At 37.8% G+C, this 18,184-nt stretch overlaps 1 long non-coding RNA gene across 1 annotated transcript in view; it reads left to right on the top strand.

The window, feature by feature from the left end:
• LOC137630098 (uncharacterized) overlaps positions 1-13,990 on the top strand; it is a 329,268-nt gene extending 315,278 nt beyond the window's left edge. Inside the window, exons 4-5 of the long non-coding RNA XR_011041649.1 lie at positions 13,351-13,773; positions 13,840-13,990. This is a non-coding gene — a long non-coding RNA (uncharacterized lncRNA). The remainder of the gene's footprint in view (positions 1-13,350; positions 13,774-13,839) is intronic.
• Positions 13,991-18,184: the final 4,194 nt, after the last annotated feature.

An 18,184-nucleotide genomic window follows, 5' to 3' on the forward strand; every position in this document is an offset into this window, starting at 1 on the left:
TCGATACAAATTTCATTGTTTCTGGAAATCAAAAGGTTTCGTGGATACCGTATTGGTGCTGTTATTGTTTTCAACAATACCTTAGTTCAAAATTAGATAAAATAGGACGAGTAAGTGTGCACAGGAATTAATCACCAGCAAAATTAGGGTTTTGTTTTTCAACGAGTGAATAGATTTTTAATACGATGTATAAATACGAAGTAGGAGCATTCTTTTTATCTGTAACGAGATAGGAAATTCAAGAGTAATAAGTATGGAAAGTATATATATAATTTCAAGAGAAATTTTATGTTGATATATTCATGCGCCCTTTCTAGGGCTGATTTTTAGGTAATCTAAAAGAAAGAAACAGCAGAATTGCAATAAGCAATAATAGTTAATATTTTTATGTTATTGTTTAAATAACGTTTTTATGGCATGATGTGCGTGTATATATATATATATATATATATATATATATATATATAAAATAAATATACATATATATATATATATATATGTATATATATATATATATATATATATATTTATAAATATACATATATATATATATATATATATAATATATATATATATATATATATACATAAATATATGTATGCATATATATATATTTATATACATAATATATGTATGCATATATATATATATATATATATATATATATATATAAAAATAAATATACATATATATAAATATATATATGTATATATATATGAATATATATATATATATATATAATATAAACATATATAATATATATATATATGTATGTATGTATATATATACATGTGTGTGTGTACAAAACTGGAAGTAAAAAGGAACGCTCTGAGGAGAAGAGTAAATTTGGTGTGGATTCCCTCCTGAAATTTGCCATTTCCAAACATGAAAATATAATTTTCTCCTTAGAAAAGGAGAAAGGAATTAAACTGTTTTTTTTTTAAGACCCATTGGTCTCTCAAGAGATAGTTTTAATACCACAATATTTAGAGAAAATGTAAGTTTACTGGATTAGGTTCGAACTTTTATAGCTATTTTTCCATAATATTAATTCAAACTTTATTTTTACTTTTCTTACTTCTAGTTGGGAGTCTATTCATTGAGAAACATTATGTATGTGAATATTTTAAGAAAAACTATTCCCGAGAAATTTTTTAAAATTCCAGATAAATTATTAGTTGGCCAAATTACTGTTTTCAAAAATGCCTACAGTTTCTAGACTAGAATTCAAATGTAGCTTTCCTTTTCTGCATTTTGATTTCTTCGCAGAGAAATATGCGAAAATCATCCAACACCATTGGCTCGCTTTAACATTTCAAAGATCAATTAAGACTTTTATATCTGCTGGTTCAGTACATAAATATATTTCCCCAAATTGTACCCTCTTAATGAGAGAATGCCTTGATGAAGTCATTGAGCTTCAGCACGGCATTCTATTCCCGTGCTGAAACTTGGTGACGGGCAAGAGGGCTCTCGAACTTGGGGAAATTGCTCCCCCAGTTCGAATCTAAATTTCTCCTTCTTATCTTTTTCTTCCTCTTTATATTGCTTCAACCTTCTCCTAATATTATGAACTTTCCTTCATGTTGCTGTCCCAACCCTATGAGTAAAATTTCCCATATGTATATGTGTATATATTTACATATATATGTTTATTTATTTACTTTTTTATTTTTTTTTCGTAATGGCATGGATGTTTCTACATCTGTTATTGCCACTTGGGTGGATGTTTCTACATCCGGTATTGCTGCCTGCTTTGATGAATGGGAAAGGTGTCACGGTTGGGAGGTGTTTGTGCTCAAAGCTATATGTGAGAGTATTGGATGATCCCAGCCATCCCGAAGATGGTTTGGACCTTTTTGGCGGAACTATTCTCAAGTGTTGGGTCTTCGGAATCCAGGGGATCCAATGCTTTGGGTAGGACTCGCGGCTTTTGGTCGGAAGCCCGTCATTACAGATATGGGGAGGATGATTCCATAGTTTCTTGGTCTCAGTCCTAACAGGCGGGTTCAGCTTACACCTGTGCCTCTATATCGGATTTGATGCTATCCTTCGGGTAGGGTATGGAGTGTACCATCTGAGAAGTATACTCTCACTGTGCCGGTAGTGGAGAGTGCAAATTTCCTTCCCAACATGTGATGCCTTAATGTTCTCAAGCAGGTAAATCAAACTATTCAAAAAATCACTCTTCTCTTTTCTTTATTCTGATGGATTCTTGTGACAATGACCCCACCTCCCCTGGATATGCTAATTCGCCCCCGGCACTGTTGACGACCTCTGGCAACTCATTTAACGAAAACTCCGTTGACGACGTAGGATCTAAAAAGGACTTTTCTTTAAACATTTGGAAAAAGGGTAATTTTGGCAACACAGGAAAACTGAATGTCCTGCATGTTACCCAAATCCAATTATAAGCTAATTATGATGTGCTACATAAAATATTTGAGTGTTACGGATTAATAAAAGAAATTAGAATGAAACTTCAAGATGATAATTGGAAATCTTGGTTATCATTTAATTGTCATGAGGAAGCATTTAATGCAAGCCGTAACATTGTTGATATTAAAGTAAGTAATGTGAGTGTTGAGGGTGCTGTGTGTGTGATGGGGCACCTAAAGATCTGGATGTCTACAAACCAGCAGACTGGGCTGATAAAGATATAGAGGCAGATATGCCATCCCAAAGAAAGCCAAAACTACCAATGTGGCTTCTTGCTCAATCTGTAGGAGGTACGGAAAATTATTTCAAGATATGAAAATTTCTTCAGAGGAAGGTAGGTACGATCGCACCTGGAGATGTATCTCGATTCGGGAAGAAAAGTTACTTGATAAAAGCCAAGTCATACACACAAGTCTGTTATACTGTCCAATTTGAAGACAGTAAATGATGATATAAGATTGGACATCAAACCCCATCTAAACTATAGCTATGGAAGAGGAGTGGTTTTCAATAGGGATCTATATGAATTTACCGAAGAGGAGATATTGGCTATGTCTCCTCTATCAGCGTGGAAAGTACATAAAGTACCTGGAATATCAATGATTGTTCTTGCTTTCCAGGATGCTGATGTATCTTTCCACATAGACATAGAAAACGAAAGGATCAGAGTTCATCCTTTTAAGCAGAAGCCATTACAATGTTATAATTGCTTTAAATTTGGACATCCTTCCAAAGTTTGCAATAATGGAAAAATTTGTAATACTTGCTCCAATATTTACCATGGGGAATGTACACTTGAGGCAAGGTGCTTAAACTGCAACTCTAATCATAAATCTAATGATAGGAGCTGCCAGTTTTATAAGTTAGAAGAGGCTGCCCTCAATAAATCAATTATTGAACATGTAAGCGTGGGGCATACCAAGAGATTATTAAATAAATCTAATACTTATGCAAAGACATTAAAAACAAGAGAAAAAGTTCCTCGGGAATCATCTCACCCACCTACTACTGTAGGTAGTTCTCGAAAAAGGAATTCACCATCTATTGATAAAGTGCTGCATAAGACAAGAACATCTCCTCCTAAAGATTTATCATTGAGTATCAACCAAAAGACATTGCCCACCACTATCAAACCTTTGTCCCCCTTTACAAAGGATAGTACTAACCTCTCCCAGGCCATATCCTTGCCTGATTTAATGGAGATTCCACCTGACACCAAGTTATCAGGTGTACCTGTAGTGGGGAAGGTACAAAAACCTGGTAACTCGCAGCCTATTAATCGTAAAAGAGAGAGACCTCCATCTCTCTCACCCCCTTCCATAAGAAATACTAGAATTATGACATCAAATAAATAAGATGTTTTGTCTGTTGATGTTGCCGATCAACCAGAAGACAATTTAGATAAATCAGAAATTCAAGTTTAGGTCCACCATCCCCCTCAACAAATAGATAAAAAAGATACAAAGAAAAACACCAACGTAAAACCCAACATAACAAGACCATCTCTGAAGAAACCTACAGGTAATAATGTTAGATTAAAAACTGCTAACGGGAAGACCTCATCCAAGATGTCTTCCCGAAATAATCCATAGTTTTCTCCTTAATTTTGCAATGGAACTGTCAGGGTTTAAAGGCGAAATTTGAAGAACTTGAGCTCCTAATTCATGAACATTCCCCCATAATTGTATGTCTACAGGAAAGTATGCTTGATGCTAACACTCCTAGTCCTCGAGAGTATGTTAGCTATAGAACACCATATAATCATCACGCAGGGAGCCATGGTGGAAGTCTCATGTACGTTCGTCGAAATGTTCCCCAAATACCTATGTCTATAAGTACAACCCTGCAGGCAGTGGTTGTACAAATTGATATAGGAATAAAATATACAATATGCTCTCTCTACTTGCCTCCAAATAATAATATTTTATATGATGATTTAGCAGAGGTCATTCATCAACTCCCTCAACCATTTCTCTTACTGGGAGATATGAATGGTAGACATCCTTTATGGGGTGATATTTTAGCAAACACAAGGGGCAATATTATCTCATCAATTGTGGAGAATGAGGATGTGGGACTCCTTAATACAGGAGAGCCCTCACACTTCCATGTTCAGACAGGTAGCTTTTCATGCATTGACCTTTATATTGCAAGCTCTAACTGCCTTCTTGATTTTGATTGGAGGACATTAGATGATTGGCATACTAGTGATCATGCACCAATCATTATAAACACCAACAAGGGTCCGCCTTTACAAAGATCGCCACGATGGAATCTTGACAAGGCAGACTGGGTTAAATTTTGTAAGCTAAGTGAAATCGAAGGGAGTGCAGATCAGTTTGAAAGTATTGATGTTGCCATAGACCTACTGAATGGAACTCTCCATACAGCAGGAATCAATTTGATTCCCAAAACCACAGACTATTCAAAAGACGACCAGTCCTGTGGTGGTCTTCAGAATTAACAGCCTTGCACAGAGCCACCAGAAAATCTCATGACTAAATTGCATAGACGCCGTACGGAGGAAAATTTGATAACGTACAAAAAGTGTAGAGCACAGTTCCGCCGTGCCATGAAAGAAGCTAGACGCTAATCTTGGGTGGCTTTTGTTTCCTCCATTAATAGTAGAACACCACCATCTTCTGTATGAAGGAAAGTAAAAAAGATTGCAGACAGATTCACCCCAAACCCACCACCATTGTTGAAAGTGAAGTATCAGTATGTGACTGAAGGAATTGAAGTTAGCAATGCCTTGGCTGACCATTTTTCAAATGTATCGTGCAAGACTGTAGCAGCTCCTGGTCACCAGTACAGGTGCATTGAAGAAAAGAAAATTTTAAATTTTGCAACAGGAAGGGAAGAGTCATATAATTCTCCTTTCACTGAAAGAGAATATGATTCGGCCCTTTCCACTTGGAACGATACAGCCCCTGGACCCGATGGAATTCCATACGCAATGATTAAACATGTACATTTTAATACAAAGTTGTTTATTTTAAGCATTATTAATAGAATATGGCATGATCATAATTATCCAAGTGTTTGGGAGCTAGCCATTATTTTAGCCTTTTTAAAACCCGGTAAGGACAAGTTTTTAGCAGCAAACTACAGTACTGGCCTATTGCATTGACATCTTGTTTATGTAAAATTATGGAGAAGACGGTCAATGCAAGACTGATGTGGTACCTTGAAAAGAAGGATATTTTATCACCCATTCAATGTGGATTCAGAAAAATGCACTCAACGACTGATGTGCTGATACAACTTGAGGCCTCCATTTGTGAAGCGTTTGCTTCCAAACAGCACCATGTGACAGTCTTTTTTGATCTTGAAAAGGCATATGATACCACATGGAGATACGGTATACTTAAAAGAATCCATGAGTTAGGATTAAGAGGAGAGCTACCACTATTCATTCAGTCATTTCTTTCACATAGAGTTTTCCAAGTGAGAGTTGGGGAAGCTCTATCACAGAGTAAATGCCAGGCAGGAGGAGTTCCTCTGAGGAGTGTGCTGAGTGTAACCCTTTTTGCACTAGCAATTAATGGGATATCCTCGGTCATTCCTCGGGATGTTCTCGCAACATTATTTGTGGATGATCTCTCCATAACATTTGCTGGGACTAGAATGGCAATGGTTGAGAAAAAATACAACTCTCTATTGATAAAATTATCCATTGGGCTGATATGAATGGATTTAAGTTCTCAACAAGTAAAACTAAAATTGTCCATTTCTGTCGTATCCGGGGAGTACATCCAGACCTGGATATATACATCAAAGGTCAACGGATCCCATGTGCAAGTGAAGCTAAATTTTAGGGTTGATATTTGATTGTAGGCTTACATGGGTTTCCCACTTAAAAGCATTAAAAGCTAAATGTGTTGAAGCTATGAATCTTTTAAAAGTATTGTCTCATACATCATGGGGGGCAGACCGCAATACTATTTTAAAATTATACAAGGCCTTGATATTTTCCAAAATTAGTTATGTATGCAAAATATACTCCTCAGCAACCCCAAGCCGGTTAAAAATATTAGATTCTATACATCATGCTAGTATAAGATTGTCCACAGGAGCCTTTAGAACCTCACCTATCTCAAGTCTCCTTGTGGATGTTGGGGAGTTGCCTCTAGACCTTTACCGAATGTCCTCTATTATTCGGTATTGGTTCAGATTGCAAAGACTCCCTAATTCTTCAGCCTTTCAGACTGCAAGCCTTTTAAGGCACTCAACCTACTTTGAGTTGCACCCAAAATCTCCTCAACCTTTTGGGTTTCGGGTGAAACAATTTTTAAACAATCTGGATATAATTAGAATTAAGGTTCTTCCATTCAAGGTATCATCAATGCCTCCATGGAAATTACCTGACATATCTTTTTGTAAATACTTTATTGGAGTTAAGAAGAATATGACTGACTTAGAATCTATGTCTCTTTTTATGGAACATGTTGAAGAACATAGGGGATCGACTTTTATATATACTGATGGCTCCAAATCTGATGCTGGCGTTGGATTTGGAGTATATAGTAATGATTTTAATTGTAGAGGTGCACTTCCTCTAACAGCTTCCATATTTACTGCCGAACTGTATGGCATACTAACCGCTATTGAGAAAATAGCTTTAGAAAAGGAGGAAAAGAAGGGTAATTTTAACATTTTTAGTGGTGCAAGGAGTGTTCTTCAAGCTTTAGAAGGTTTTAATTCTAGTAACCCTCTAGTTTTAAAGATTTTAGAATGGCTTTTTATTATTGGACGAAGAGGTATAACGGTTCGTTTTTGTTGGGTTCCAGCACATGTAGGTGCGTCTGGGAATGAGAAGGCAGATTTACTGGCGAAGAATGCGGCATCCGAGTTGCTACCAAGGAGGTATCCCATTCCCTGTAATGATTTCCTACCTTACATCAAGAAATTGGTTTGTTATAAATGGCAACAGCACTGGGATAGTCAAGATGGCAATAAAATGAGGGAAGTAACAAATATCATATCACCTTGGAGGTATAACATGATACCCCGAAAATGGGAGACGACTCTTTGCCGTCTCCGTATTGGTCACACGAGTTTCTGCTGAAGGGCCAACACCAACCGTATTGTGAGGACTGTTTAGTACCTTTAACAGTGAGGCATTTGTTGACCGAATGCCCTAATTTTAGTAACTTAAGAAATAGATATCTGTTTGAGGCTTGAGGTGAGGATGGCAGGTTCATCATTGCCAAGATTCTTGGACATGATGTGTCCTACTATGCGAGCGGAATTTTTAGATTTATTTCAGAAGCAGGTCTTCTGCAGACTATTTAACTATTTTAATGACTTCTTAACTTTTATGGTTTTAATTGAATTCTCTTTTATTTTTCATATATAATAAGTGCTATCGGCGTCGATGACCTTAGATGTCAGGATGCCAGAAAACTTTTAGTCAATCAATCCCCAAATTGTAACTGGGACTTAAGTAGGACCTACCAAGAGGTTGTTGAAGGTTAGATATTGTTTCCCTTAACAAAGGTGTGAGCTTTCCGTACAGGTTGCAAAATATCTAATGAAAAATACTCAAATATCTGTATTCATGCTGAAATGTGTCAACTTAATTTTGAGAGCAAAGGTTTTCGCATTGTCGGTCAAGTATCAAATTACCCTTACTTGTCCGTCCTTGATTCGATGATGATAAAAACGACTTATTCCGACTTTTATACACCCAAGCTTCCTCTACACAATCATATTTTTCGTTCAGTGCCTTCTCCGTTTCGTTTAGTTTCGTTGGGTCATGCAGTTAGTAAGTTTTTTTTTCTTTTACGCCTCTGCACTGGGAGGATTCTTCCACTGTGTAATTATTTTTTGTATTTTTTATTTCTTTATTTTTTCTTTTGACATTTCTCTTGTTTTATATGGCTTTATGTATGTTTTAGACAGTTTCTTGATGTCGTATATATATTAATATTTGTAGTCATGGAAAATATTGTGATGATCACAAAACATCGGGGTCATTAAAACTATTTGAGAAGTAGCTGTTTTCTATATCCATTATTTCAGCCCTGAGGGCTAGCTCCTTTGTGGATCCCTTCGCATAGAAGTCTAGATGCACTGGATCCTGAATCAGATTAGGGAGAGATTGAATGAACGGGACACAATATCCTGGGGCAATTACATCGACCATCCAGGCATCTGCCCCGTGAAGCTGCCACCTCTGCCAGTGGCGTTGTAGTTATCCTCCCACAGGTGTGGTAGGCGATAAGGAATGCCATTCCTACTAGGATGGGCCACCTCCCGTACCTCCCTTCTTTCCTCTGAAGGACTTGGATCCTTCACATCCCTTGGACTGAAAGGGCCGCTTAGACACTTTATAAGGTCCCGAGGACCTAGAAGTTGACTGGTTAGAGGAAGGTGTTTGCAGAGGCCGAGAAGATTGGGAAGGTGTACCATAAAACCGAAATGTCTTGGCCCTACGGAGGAGAGAATCGTTGGACAATTTCCTATATCGCTCAGCAGCCCTCTCTATCTCCTCTGGAACAAAGAGAGAAGAACCCTCGAGAGTGAATTCCTCACCCGAGACTCCTCCACTTTCGGCACCTGCTCATGGAACTGACCTATGACGGTATCCCTCCTCTTGAGTATGGCGTTCACCCACAGGGGGACAATGTGGTGCGACAGAAAGTCAAGAGTCCGAGTACCTGACATTAGGAAGGACTCCGTCTTCCTGGCTGACTCCTTTGACAGATTGTGGGAGCGAACCATGAAGCCGAGGGATCCCAACCATAGATTCAGCCACGAAGCAGCCTGCATGGCATAATTTGTGCCTCTCTCTATGTTTAGGAGCTCAATGGCCGACAGTGAGGCCTTCAGAGAGGAGAGGGTTTGAGTGGGAACTCCCTTCGTTAGGGACTCTACTGAAGGGTCGAGGGTCATGGTGGAATGTGGTTCCCCTTCGATCTCGTAGTACTGTCATTGTAACACAAAAGGAAGTGGCAGAAACCTAGAGGAGAAACCTGCCCCCAAGGAACTAGAAGTAACAGATATCTGGGAGATAGCTTTCCTCTTGGCAGCTGTTAGACCTTTGGACCAGGGCAAAGCCTCACTAGACCTGGAAAGCTTCTGGGTCTCTTAATATTTCATCAAGCACCATATCCTTCCCTTCCTGGATGGCGGAACCAGGAGTGGACAGCCTGTTAATGGAACTCATACAGGCGAGGACCTGCCAAAATGTATGTTCCGATTCCTTTCTCTCTTGTTCGGAATTATAGTTCGGACTGGCTACCTTTGGAAGATTCTCATCCTCTTGAGTCTCTGGGGTCGTCCACCTCCAGGCTCAAGTTCAGAGCCTGGAGTAGGTCATGGTTGTCGACTGAAACCGTGGATGAGCCCGCCACTGGGGATGCGTCTGTGCCTCAGCCTCCCTAGCCTCTCTTGCCTTGGTGTTGTTCAGTTTTGTCTTGGAGGCCTTCAAGGACTTAGACGAAGCCTTGGCAGTAGGAGCTGGAAGCTCCTCCTCTGAAAGAAGAACAGAAACTAGACACTGATCCGGAGGCCCAACCTCAACATCTTGAAGGTTGAAGGGATTGATCGCAATCTCCCTGGGCGAGCCTATGTCCCTACTCGTCCTAGAGTGGATTATGTCGACGTGAGGTGGAGTTACGCACCTCATCCTTCTCCTCTGTTTCCTCGTAATGACTTATATGGCAAGTTTGCCATATAAGAGTCAGCCGGGGCTTGAACTTCAGCACGCAATCGGGGTGGAGGTGATCTGCGAAATTTATCTGCTATCGATCTCCTTCTAGGGCCCTGACTCCCAACTGACAAGCTCGACGAGGGTTCCAGAGGTATTCTAGGGGTAGCCCTGACTGGAACAGTCAGGGGTTCTGGCAGTGGAGGTGCCAACTTCAGAGCCTTCAGGATATTGGAAATGAAGGTTGATGCCAAAGGAGGAAGCTCTGAATCCCTAGACACACCCTGGAGGTCTCTAGAGCAGTGTCTCTTAGGTGATACCCAAGAAGGATTGCCAGCCGACGGAGAAGATAACCTCTGAAGCAGAGGAACACGTTCCTTGGGACGCGGAGGAAGGTCCGGACTAATAGGTACATTTGCGAACCTATTAGGAGGCTTCTTGAACCCTTCTGGGAATGGCAAGAGGAAGGTGTTGGATCCACACTTGCTCGCGATTCAGACACATCTACTCGCAAATTGCTTGCGAAGCTTGCCAATTTTCTTGTGAAATCACGAGATTCGCAAGCAAAATCGCGAAGTTCACGCGTCAACGTATGCATTTCACACTCAGAAGTGCTTGCAACAGGAGCACTAGGAGCCACAGAGGAAGAGGAAAGTTTAACGCCTTCCTGCTGCCCCAGAGGAGCACCTACGTCTGAGAGCGTGAGATGACGATAGCTCTGGAGGAGGTTCCCTCGTGGCACCACCCTGAAGAAGGCGCCGGAGCTCCTCCTTCGAAGGGGGTTCCGAAATCCCTAGGGACGACCACACCTGAAACAAATCTGAAAGGGAGTAAGGCTCGTCAGCAGCTGGAGGAGAAGTTGCTCATGACATTGCTCGTGAGAATGAGCTTTTGAGAGAGATTTGGGGGTGCGAGAAGAAGAACGCGTTCTGCTCGCCCCTGAGGGAGAACGATTGAGCTTATCCTTCTTCCTGCGCCATCCAAGCTTCTCCCATTAGGAGGCAGACCACTCCCTACACTCTGTGCAGGGCGAACCCAGCTCACAATGATACCCTCATCATGTACAACACAGAGAGTGCGGGTCGATCTCCAACGACGACATGAAGATCCCGCACGCAGCACCCTCTTACCCTGGACATGATCCCATGATGACGCCGATCACAGAAAAACACGCACTCCTATAAAGAGAAAGCAAAAATCAAAAGCCCAATGACAGTCAGGAGGAGAGTGGACTCGTCCGATCTCTACTGAGCCCAAGGAAAAAAGCGACCTCTCTCACCGCTGTGAAAGTATATATATTTTTACTCCCGAATTGGTGGTTCATTCTCGTGTGCCTGAATTTTTACACCCAGATTCTTAGCTTTCTCTTTTCGAGAGAGTGTCATTCATCCTCCAAGGAGTTGGGAATTCTGGGAAGTTTCCAGTATTCCGTTTTTGGAACTACTTTATGTTGGCTCCAAGAGTTCCAGTCCAGATTGGTCAAGACCTGCTAGTTTAGAAAGTCCTGTTTCTAATCGGCAGTGTCCATGTATCCTGATTATGACTTTCTTGGGTTTTTGCCACTCGATTGTGACGACCGATTGTTGCCTGAAAGTCCCACCTCTAGGATATAGTCCACCATGGACTAGGTCAAAAGGTCCAGTTCCTTGCTAGATTTGCTCATCCAGTTACAACCTTAATGAAGTCCAATTTCTTTGTCCTATGAGTGATTGGATGGATTTCATGTTTGTTAAAACTGTTTGATTTACTGCGTGAAATAATTGTGAGTCCAAATAATATGGAATACATATTCACCCACATATTTGTTATAATCATAGGTCATTCTCTGGTTAATGTTCACTGTTATTGCAATAGCGTGAAGAAGTAAACACTTGTTGCTTCAAGTGAACGTATAAAGGCAGCAGTATGATTAGATTTGAATCATTTTCGTAATTTACACAACATAGTTTGAGTGAGTGCAGATATGGGATCCAAAAATAAAGTTGTACCAAGACCGTTTTATTCAAGGGTAAATCAGATACAATATTTGATCTTCCTGCATGAGGGCCAGAAGTATGCTTGTATTTCTCTCTCTCTCTCTCTCTCTCTCTCTCTCTCTCTCTCTCTCTCTCTCTCTCTCTCTCTCTCTCTCTCTCTCTCTCTCTCCGAATACAGCTTGTTTTTAACTTATTTTTTGGCTTGTCCTTCTGTATTTAGCATTTTATCTGACCCTAAGTCTTGTCTAGTATTTGTATTCCCTGGCATTTGTGACACGCCTTCATTTCTATGCAATAATAGTATTTCTCACTGGCTTGCATTCCAAATGTGGTTTTGTTTCCCTGTTCAACAGATAATGTCATCTTCCTTTCATCTCTCTTGCCTTTTTAGTACTAACTACCGTTTCTCTGCAACGCAGTTTTTTTTTTTCTTTTTGGTTATCCTGTTTCCCTGCTCTTATTTATAGTCATAAACAAATTAGTTTTTTTCCTTTTTTTCTTTTATAAACATATCCCAAAAAAACTGATATTGCACAAAACTATGTTTTGTAGCCTTATTATTTGCTTTTGATTCAGATTTCTGCATTTCATCTGCATTTCATGCGTATTATTTTATAAAGTCTTTATTTGTTCTTATGTTGGTTTTATAATACAAATTATTGTCCCTTTTAAGGTTAAGCAGATAATCTCATAATATCGCATATTTTAAAAGCATTTACATATACTGGGACAGATGTCAGTTAATTATGTATTAAATTCTACTTTACAAGGGACAAATGTGGACAGATGTCAGATAATTGTATTTAAATTTACATCTAGTTTTATTGACAAATACCAAATTAAACTTTATTTCAAATAGTGATTTAACAAATTTTTGGTTTCATAAATACATTACTACATCTAGTTTTATTGACAAATACCAAATTAAACTTTATTTTAAACTTTATTTCAAATAGTGATTTAACAAATTTTTGGTTTCATAAATACATTTTTGTCCTTTTATAAAGTATGTGATATAAATGTGATATAAAACCAAAAACAAAGATAGGAACCATAAATAGTTTTATTGACAATCTTTGCAGGAACCATAAATAGTTTTATTGAATTTTTGTCCTTTAATAAAGTATGTGATATAAAACCAAAAACAAAGATAGGAACCATAAATAGTTTTATTGACAATCTTTGCAGGAACCATAAATAGTTTTATTGACAATCTTTGCAGGTAATCAATCGTATACAATTTTTTTTTTCACTAATTTTGTCCTATTTGTTTATTTGCAGGTAATCAATCGTAAGACATCAGTGATTGTTGTGCACAAATACCAAAAGAGAGAGACAAGAGGATCGCCGATACTGAAGAAACATATTGAAGTCGCCGGTAATCCAGGGCAAACTGACTTTATATCTGGACCCATAAATGTGCAAATATAAAAACAAAATCAAGTTCATTTTAGTTTTTTTTTTTTTTTTTTTTCTGGGGGAGGGGGTGACAGCGGATGTTGTTGGCGTATCAGGCAAAAATAAAAGCAAAATAACATTGACTATATTTTATTTAAACCAAAGCTGTAGCTGTAATTATGATTGATTTTGTTATAAATTTGTTAAAAAAAAATGGAACATTAAGATGGCATGATTGGGCAGAATGTAGTATGGCACCCGTAACAGTTGCCATGTAGAATTATTTTTTCTAATTTTGGGAGATAGGTAAACACCTATAATATAATATATACCAGGGAAGGGGAGCCAACCAAGGTCTGCTTCGAAGGCTAGGTTACAAAACACCTATAATATATACCAGGAAAGGGGAGCCAACCAAGGTCTGCTTCGAAGGCTTCCTTTAAGTCCTCTTCACCATCCGTCCGGAACTCTGCCTTCCGTTGCACCAAAAACCTTCCTGCAATTACCACGAGTTTTCCGTGAATATTGGGCTCACAGCCTAAGGATAATAAGCAGATGGATATAATAAGCAGATAAATATTTAATTAGAGTAAGTAAAATAAAATCACTGGCATGAATCACTACACTTAGAATATATAGGAAGCATACTTAATCTGATAAATGGTATACCAAAACATTATAAATAAGATACAAAATTGTGAACACTCACTCATAAGTCAAGCTACTACTCAAATATATATTAACTTACTGAAAGCATATAAATTCGTTTAAAACTAAAAATCCCATGAAGACTGAATAGCGGGCTAAACTTTTCGGTAGAAAAATGTGTCTGTGGTAAGCAGGTCAAACTAAACCTGTGAACAAAGTAACAGATTTTGTCCCCAATCGGAGAACGAAATTTTCGATACCTAACTTCTGTTAGCATGATATGGGGAATATGAAGAGGGTGACTGTTGTAGTACATGGTGGGAAGTTATTAGAAGATGGAAAATGTCGACGTTGTCTACACAATTACTCCGGATTAAGTAAACCAAAAACTTTCAAGCAAATGTTAGGATCAGAATCCCTGACAGAAACACCTCAGCCAATAGGAAGAGTGGTTTTGGATTCAAAACAGATGTGAAAACTACATACATCATTAAGAAAATTATTTCATAAAAGAGAGCCTTTGACTTTTTGCAGAAGACCAAAAGGAGAGGAGGCAAAAAGAAAGGTGTCAAACCAGGTGCCCCTAAAATAAAGATGGTAAACAGGAATAAGCAATATATATGTAATATGCGGAGAGAACATTCATGATGTAAATTGTGTGCAATGTAATGAAGGTGATAAAGATCGAGTAATAATAATAACAAAAAATTAAAGTCCTGGAATATGGATGTGAAAATGGAGAGCAAACCTTATGATATCAGAAAGTAATGAAACCAGCCACACGGGAAATAAATACCTACAGTAGGTGGAGTAGTTAAACTATCATAAACGGTACAACTAAAGACTGGAATAAATCAATAAAAATAGCAAAAATTAAAACAACATCAGGAAACATAAACTGCTAATTCGAGGATCTGATCTAGTTGAACACGTCCACTTAGACCTCCAGGCATAAATGAGACTAGCAACTCATGAGATAAACAAAAAAATATGATTAATAGCAGAAAATAAAATATAAACACAATGGTATGCAAGTGAATTTGCAAAGCCTGACACAAATCGAGGACTGCTGATGGAGGAAGGGTGTACCAAACCATCATGTAAATATAGGAATTTCCCAATAATGTTTAATAATATTCCAGGACGTAGTTCGGGAAGAGGGACGAATTGCAAGTTTTTGTATGACAAAAGACCATAATTCAGGGGGCTAAGCTTTTGTAAAAAAAAATAATAAGAAGTGATTTTTGCAGATTTAAACAGAGGCCTAAGTGACACGAAAATGAAAATGGAATCAAATATAGAAAAAAGGGGAAAAAGCCGTGGCGATTTGTGCATGACATGTATATCCTGGCACTATTAAGAAAAATGTAGGTGGTTTTTTCAAGTCAAAGTGAAAGGAACCAAGGATAAGTGATATGGAGGAACTATGACACATTTTGCTAAATGTAAGTTATGAGAGTGTATATATACAGTAGGTGCTATGGAGAGGTCAAGTGATCTTTGGCTTTTTGGGAGCAAAGAATTTGGGTACAAGTACAAATCCTACAAAAAGGAAAGGAAATCCCTTTGAATAAAGATGAAATTAAAGACACAAGAATATAAGGTTACCAGACAGAGCAAAGCTAGAGAGGAAAAAATGAAATAAAGGAGACCATTTTTGTTTTCAAAGAGCGTGTAGAGAACTTCATAGCAGGGCACGTACAGACTTACAGAGAAGAATGGTGTGAGTACGAAGGAGTTATTAGAAGGGGAATAAAAAGGTAATTGGGAGGGACTTCTGAAGGGAGAGAGAGAGAGAGAGAGAGTAAAGTAAGGATGGGAGAACAGGGAGAGGGAATTGTAGAAAATGAAAATAAAAATAGGAAACTAGGAATATTCACATAATTGAACCAAAATTAGGTATTTGGATGAAATATTTAATATCAGAGAACCTTGCATAGAAGTAGGGGTCTGGAGGAGATGAAAACTAACTTGACAGGCAAGTTTTAACAAAGCATATTCCAACTATATGAACAGAGATTGATGCAGATTATTGATACAAGTTTATGACTTGCTACGATAAATAACAGAAGAGATAAAAAAATAAGAAATAAACACTAGGAAGCCATTTGTAATAAGCAGTAAACTGGAGAAATATTATGGCCAAATAGGTTAGAGTTAAGGAAATCGGTGTAATAAATACCATAGGAGGCAGAAGACCATTCATCAACGAAGCTGAGCAAAGTCCAGATAAGTTACTATCTAAAGGGAGCAAGAACGTCGGATTATGCATCATGAATACTAATGCCAAATGAACTGAAATAGAGATTAAAAAATCGCAGGGGAACAGGGTGAAGATGGAATAACTGCAATGCACACTATATTCTTTGTCAACTCTAGTTACATTATAAGGACTGGTGTGAAATATATAAATATAGATGGACAGGACAATAGTAAATAGTAAGAGTGACTTGCCAAGGAACTTTATCATAATCACAAACGGTTTAAAATTAAAACTGATTATGGAGTATTAATGGAAGGTATATAGAAATCCACTTTTGATAGTGTGCACAGGCCAAATTTTATGGAGAATCCTGCGTTATCATGGAATTCCTCTTAAATATGGAAATTTGATTAAGTCTGTTTATACGCATAGCAAGAATAAGACATTGGCTAGGTTAAGTAAAATCTGGCAATCAAATCGCCTGAAATTACATATAAAAATCAGACTATATATCAGTTTAGTGAGGTCGGTGTTACTCTATGGACATGAGTCATGGTATGACAATGAAAAAATCTCAAATAGATTTTGTAGATTTGAGAACAAAGCCCTCAGAAGGATATTGGGAGTTAAATGGCAGGACAGGATTAGAAATGAAACTATAAGAGATTACTTGAGTGCCATATGTGGATGAGATCATGATGAAGGATAGATGGAGATGTTTTGGGCCTGCTCTTCGCACTCCCCAAGTCCCCAAGAGAGATTAGTTCACCAAACATTCAGCTGGGCTCCACAAGGCACTAGAAGGGTTGGAAGCCCAAGACCTACACGGCTGAGGACTATGAAGCGTGAAGTAGATGATGAATGGAAAAGTAAGACAGAGACGACTGGCAAAATCTAACCAAGGCCTTTTGCGTCAATAGGCGTAGGATGAGATGATAAATGGTAGGAAAAGCTATACAATATGTCAGGGGAAAATATAAAGGATTATAAAAAAAAGAATTAAATGCTAAGGCAAGAAAAATGAAGTGAGACAGTTGATGAAACAAAAGACTACCACCCTGAAAACCGCAATTTGAAAGAAAAGTGTGGATAAGAGTTATAAAACTATGGGGAAAGTAAAAGAAACTGTCAGAAAACAATTAGGTATAGTAGGAAACTTGTAGTGGGTAACATAAAAAATACAGGGAGTTAATAGTACTGGGTTTTGGGGACTCAGAGCACGATGTGTAGCCATAGAAAAATGATGTACATGTTGCTGATAATAAAAACGGAGACTAATGAAATAAAAATGAGCAATAAATAAAGACAAAGGAGCAATTTTATGTCTGTACAATATAAGAAAATACTTCGTTAGTAGATTGAAATCAGAAAAGACAATGGACGTGAGGTCAGGGAAAGAGAGCTAAATGTGGTTATCAAGAACGAATTAGAATGAACATTAAGTTGCTTAAAAACAACACATTAAACAATTTAATAGAGAAAAACTATTGGAGTATAAATTGTAGTATTAATATTAGAATAACATAGGAATTTTATCTGTAAACAGAACAATAGGAAATAGTTAGTGTTGAAAAAAGACGAGTTTCATAACAAAGATTACGAAATTTAAAAAAAAAAAATCAAATAATAAATAAATGAAAATATCAATAAATAAGAGAAGTGTCATCAAAGGAAAATCCACAACAGATCATTTGATTACTGTCAAAACTATCATATATTATAAATACTTGGGGCATCTTTGTATATATGGTATGGAGTCTCTTTAAAAGCTTTGACAAACGTAGAATAGCAGAAGACATCAAAGTTTTGAAGAAAATAATGGGGATAACAAGAAGCATGATTAATTTACAAAACTAATGAAAAGGG

The sequence above is a fragment of the Palaemon carinicauda genome, chromosome 38, assembly GCF_036898095.1.
Source record: "Palaemon carinicauda isolate YSFRI2023 chromosome 38, ASM3689809v2, whole genome shotgun sequence".
Taxonomy (NCBI): Eukaryota; Metazoa; Arthropoda; class Malacostraca; order Decapoda; family Palaemonidae; genus Palaemon; species Palaemon carinicauda.